Below are 6,559 nucleotides of genomic sequence, written 5' to 3' on the forward strand. Positions count from 1 at the left end.
ACAGGTTTTTGTTGTTGTTAAAGAGAGTCTAGGAGTGAAGCGGCAGAAAACGATGGTTCCTTTCAGCCTAACTTTTACAGTGATGTATATGAGTAAAAAAAAGAAACATACACTTTGGAATTACTCATACTTAGGTAACTGTCATTTCCCAGCTGTATGACCCAGGGCAAGTTACATAACTTCAGTTTCTCCATCACAAATATGAGGATAATAATAACTGTGTCTCAGAGCTATTGTGAAGGTCAAATAAAATAATGGAGGTAGAGCCCTAACACAGTGCCCAGAGTGAGTTCTCAGCATTCACCATGCCTAGCCACAATATAACAACTGAGATTTGAGTGAAGAAAAAAGCATAGAAGTAAAAGATGATCTATATGCTCTGGAGTCCTTTACATTTTACTCAAAAGTGCAAGAATGAAAATAAAGTTGCTAAAAACAAGTGCCCATTGCTTTCCTTTGGCCTCCTCCCCTACGTTACCCCAGTGGTAATGCAAATTAATAACTCACATTCTTTAAGAATCTCAGTCAGTTAAATGATTTGGCTGACCAATTTCTGAAACAGAGACCTTTTCTTTGTCTTTTCATTTTTATTTTGGGGCTACAGGTTAACCTTCTCAGTTTATGGACATTTTAATATGAAATTTAGGAACATCACCTACTTCTAAGGCTGGACCCATATGCTAATTTGTTGGCACTTTGGGGAAACCTATTTTTCCCCAGAAATCACAAGATACGATATGGTGGAGGGATTCAGTGCATACTATAATTCCATGTACATTCCAAGTACATTAGGGCCAAAGTAAATATGTTAGAACTTGTAAATTCATGGAGGAAATCTGATATGCTTTATTATAAAAGATAATCATGCTGCACTTTTAGAATGGTGAAGTGACAAGCACGGCAGTCCTCATCCCCCTCCTCCCCCCCAAAAAATACAACTATTTAAGTGGAGAAAATTATTTTAAAAATCATGTAAAGTTTCTGAAAATTGTCCTAATGGCACATAGCTGTATTACAGTAAGGAAATGACACCAGATGGTGGTGACTCAAATTCACAGGAAGAAATGAAGAGAACTAAAATGGAATATAAGAAGGTTTCTATATATAACGAAATTTTATATATGTGTTGTCCTCTCTTCTCATAGTTTCTTAAAAAGACACAAGATTATATAAACTAATAATTATAGCAATGATGTACTGTTGGGTTTGTAGCATATATAGACCTAATATGTTTAACAAGGATAACACAAAAAGGTGGAAGAGAAAATAGAGTTATATAGGAGTAAAGTTTCTATATCTCACCGGAATAAATGTAAGAGTGAATATGAAGGTGATTTTGATAAGTTAAGATGCATGTTTTATGCCTAGAACAACCACTAAGAAAATAACTCAAAAGTATAGTCAAAATATTATTAAAGGAACTAAAATGTTACACTAGAAAATATACCCCTAGAAACCAGCAAAGGAGGAACAGAGGAACAAAAAAGACATGAAACAAAAAACAAAAAGCAAAATGAAGAAATATATGTTACCATTAAAAGTGAATGGATTAAACAATCCAATTCAAAAGCAGATTATATTAGAATGGATTTAAAAAACACAAGCTCTAACCTTATTTTGTCTACAGCAGACACATTTTAAATTCAAAGACAAAAATTAGTTCGAAGTGAAAGGATGGAAAATGCAATATGCAAATAACAACCATAAGAAAGCTGGAGTGACTAATATCAGACAATAATAGGCTTTAAAACAAAAAATGTGATTAAAGAAAAAGTAAGACATTTTATAATGATTAAAGCGTCAATCCATGAGGAATATACAACAATGATAAGTATATACGGACCTAAACCCCCCCAAACCAAACTTATTGCCACTGAGTTGATTTTGACTCATAGCAACCCTACAGGACACAGTAGAACTGCCTCATAGGACTTCCAAGGAGAGGCTGGTGGATTTGAACTGCTGACCTTTTGGTTAGCAGCCAAGCTCTTTACCACTGTGCCACCAGGGGAGCCCCAAAGTAAATGAAGTAAAACCTGACAGAATTAAAGAAAGAAGTAGACGACTTAACAATAATAGTGGAAGACTTCAATAGCCTAGTTTCAATAATGGATAGTAAAACTAGACAGAAGAAAACAAGAAATAGAAGACTGAACAACACTATAAAGCAACTACATCTAAGAGTCATCTATAGAATATAGAACCCTACACAAAATAACACCAGAATACACATTCTTCTCAAGTGCACATGAAATTCTCTCCAGGATATATCAAATGTTAAGCCATAATACAAGGCTTAATAAATTTAAAAGGATGAGAGTCATACAAGGTATGTTCTCCAATCAAAAGAGAATGAACTTAGAAATCAATAACAGAAGGAAATTTGGAAAATTCAAAAACACATGGAAATTAAAAAAATACACTGCTAAATAACCAATGAGTCAGAAGAAAGTACAAGGGAAACTACAAACTACCTTGAGATAAAAATGAAAACACACATACCAAAGCTTATGGGATACGGCTAAACCAGTGCTTACAGGGAAATTTATAGCTATAAATGCATATATTTTAAAAGAAGATAGCAAATCAATATGTTAACCTTCCACTTTAAGAAACAAACTCAAAGGAAGAAAATAATAAAGATTAGTGTAGAAATTAATGAAACAGAGAGTAGAAAAATAGAGAAAATGAACAAAACCAAAAGTTGCTTCTTTGAAAGATCAATAAAATTCACAAGCATTTAACTAAACTGACAAAGAAAAAAAGAGAGAACATTTAAATTACTAAAATCAGGCATGAAAAAGGGGACATCACTACCAAGTATACAGAAATTTTAAAAAAGGAATAAAAGCACTATGGACAATTGAATGTCAACAAATTAGGTAACCCATATTAAATGGAAAATTTCCTAGAAATACTCAAGCCACCAAAACTGACTTAAAAAAAAAAGAAACTCTAAATAGACTTATAAGAAGTAAAGAGAGAGAATTAGTAATTTAAAAAAAAACAAAAAAAATTTCCACACAGAAATGCCTAGCACCAGATGGCTTCACTGGTGAATTTTACCTAATACTGAAAGAAAAGTTAACACCAATCCTTCAAAAAAATCTCAAAAAAATAGCAGAAGAGCAAACACTTCCTACTCACTCTGTCATCATCAGCATTATTCTAATACCAAAGCCAAAGACATCACAAGAAAACTACAGACCAATATCCTTTATGAGTATAGATGCAAAAATCTTAAAATACAAGTAAATCAAATCCAGTAGTATATTAAAAGGATTATATATCATAACCAAATTGAATTTATTCCAGAAATGCAAGGGTGTTTCAACATAATAAAGTCAAATCAATATAATGCACCATATTAGTAGACTGAAGGGGGGAAAATGACCACCTCAATTGATGCAAAAGATAATTTGACAAAATACAACACCTTTCATGATAAAAACACTCAACAAACTAGGAGTAGTTTAAAATAGTATCAAAAAGAATAAAATAACTTGGAATAAATCTAACAAAAGAAGTGCAAAATTCATACTCTGAGAACTAAAAGATTTTCTTAAAAGAAATTAAAGAAGACCTAAATAGCAAGACACCACATGTTCATACACCAGAAGACTACTGAACTACTGATTCAACAGAATTGCTATCAAAATCTCAGCTATTTTGCAGAAATTGACAAGCTGATCCTAAGATTCATATAGAGATTCAAGGGATCCAGAATAGCCAAAACAATCTTGAAACAGAACAAAGTTGGAGGACTCACACTTTGCAATTTCAATACTTGCTGTTGTTGGTGTTAGTGCTAATGAGTTGATTTTGACTCACTGCAACCCTATAGAAAAGAGTAGAATTGCCCCAAAAGTTTTCCTAAGCTGAAGTTTTTATCGGAGCAGATTGCTAGGTCTTTTCTCCTACGGAGCCACTACCAACTTTTTGGTTAGCAACCAAACACTTAATCATTGCACCATTAGGGCTCCTTTAAAACTTGCTACAAAGCTATAATGACCAAGACAGTGTGATACTGACATAAGGATGGCTGTAGAGAGCAACGGAATTGTATTGAAAGTCAAGAAATAAACCCTTATATTTATGGTCAATTAATTTTCCACTAGGCTGCCAGGACAATTCAATGGGGAAATGAATGAACTTTTCAGCAAATGGTGCTGGCAAAAGATATCCACATGCAAACAAATGAAATTGGACCCTAACTCAGACCATATACAGATGCTAATTCACAATGGGTCACAAACCTAAATGTAAGGGCTAAAACTATATAAAACTCTTAGAAGAAAACATAGGTTTAAATCTTTTTGACCTTGGATTTCTTAGATATGACACCAAAAGCACAAGACACCAATGGAAAAACAAAAATGGAGCTTCACCAAACTTAAAACCTTTTGTTCTTCAGAGGACACACTCAAGAAAGTGAAAAGACAACCCATGGAATGGGGTAGCATATTTTCAAATCACATAACAAGGGACATGCATTCAGAACACGTAAAAAACTCTTATAGATCAACAACAAAACGTCAAATAATCCAATTTAAAAATGGGCAAAGTGGGGGTAATATCAACATGGTGGAATAAAAAGCTCCATGCTCTGTCTTCCAAAGAAACATCAAAAACAAGTACGGGAGAATTCTGAGAAGATAGTGGTACAAACAGATCATCGTTTCAAACATCCTACACAAATACACCAAGAAATACAAAAAGAAAACAGTGCTCGGCCTTCAGGAATTCTGAATCAACGGGCAGAGGACAACAGTGGGGAACCGCAGACGGGCAAGAATCGAGTTGCATATGGTAGGAAAATTACATCTCCCACTGTCCTGGCCCCTCCCCACTGCCTTGAGGGTCACTAGCTACTGTGAACTGGGGAAGCGACCCTAGCAGAAGGGCCTGATTCCCTAACTACCACAACCCCTGTCTGTGCAAAGAGACAGGACGCCAAGATTCTGCTCTAAAATTAACAAGGCAAACCTCCCTGGAGGTAGTCCATTCAGAGCATGCCAGCATCTTCTCCACCCAGTAACTGTCTGCTGCCAGGCTGCTGCAAATTGCTACAGAAGGCCCCCTGCAATGGAACCTGTACTCACAGCCAGCATTCTGCCTGCCTGCCAGTGTACCCCATATCTCAGACTCTGAAATCAACAGGACAGATCTCCCTGGTGGTCAGTTCGGGTCTGTCTGTCTGCCCTTCTGGTCAGTGCTGATACTTGCTGACTGAGGCTGCTGTGTACTGGGAAGAAGGTACCTTGAGTGAAGTCTGCATCCACTACCAGCATACTAGCAGTGGAGTTCTGATACTACAAGCCAGACTTCCCTGAGGGTCTGTACAGAGCATGCCAGCCCCTTTCCTACCAGGTAACTGTCAGCTGCTGGGCTGATAGAAACTCCTAAGGAAAGTTCCCGGCAGTGGAGTAAGGAGGCAGATCACTTAAGTGGAGACTGCTCCACCAAGTACCACAGGGCTGCTGGGGCTCTGAAATCAATAAGACAGATCTATTGGAAGACTGTCTGGGGAGTGCCAGCTGCTCCTCCCTGATATAGAGAAAAGTTGGCCTGTGCTTCCCCTGAATACCAGTTCAGCTATAAGTGGCCCCAACAGGGCAGGGAAGGAAGCCTCAGGCAAAACCTGAGGGCAACACCCAGCACCACAGGGAATTCACTGGGTGTGGGCTTTCTGACTGAATACATGGCTGCAGAAGCAGAGCAGGGGAGGGAGTAATAGAGACAGAGGACTACACTTCCTGGTGGACATTCTACTCCACAGCCTATGGATAATTCTCCAAGACAGACCATATGTTAGGTCAAAAAACAAATCTAGATATATTTTAAAAGGTGAAATCATACAAAGTGTTTTCTCTGACCACAATGGAGTGAAGGTTGTTGTTGTTGTTAGGTGCCCTTGAGTAAGTTCTGACTCATAGCGACCCTACGTACAACAAAATGAAACACTGCCCAGACCTGCACCATTCTCACAATCATTGTTATGCTTGAGCCCATTGTTACAGCCACTGTGTCAATCCATCTTGTTGAGCGTCGTCCTCTTTTTCAACGACCCTCTACTTTACCAAGCATGATGTCCTTCTCCAGGGACTGATTCCTCCTGATAACATGTCCAAAGTATGTGAGACGTAGTCTGAACATCCTTGTTTCTAAGGAGCATTCTGACTGCATTTCTTCCAAGACAGATTTGTTCGTTCTTTTAGCAGTCCACGGTTTATTCAATAGTCTCTGCCAACATCATAATTCAAAGGCATCAATTCTTCTTTGGTCTTCCCCTTATTCATTGTCCAGCTTTCAAATGCATATGAGACGACTGAAAACACCATGGCTTGGGTCAGGTACACCTTTGTCTCCAAGGTGACATCTTTGCTTTTGAACACTTTAAAGAGGTCTTTTGCAGATTTGCCCAATGCAATGCATCCTTTGATTTCTTGACTGCTGCTTCCATGGGCATTGACTGTGGATCCAAGTAAACAACCTGACAACTTCAATCTTTTCTCCGTTTATCATGATGTTGCTTATTGGTCCAGTTCTGAGGATTTTT

This window comes from Trichechus manatus, unplaced genomic scaffold (assembly GCF_000243295.1).
Source record: "Trichechus manatus latirostris isolate Lorelei unplaced genomic scaffold, TriManLat1.0 scaffold00060, whole genome shotgun sequence".
Taxonomy (NCBI): domain Eukaryota; kingdom Metazoa; phylum Chordata; class Mammalia; order Sirenia; family Trichechidae; genus Trichechus; species Trichechus manatus.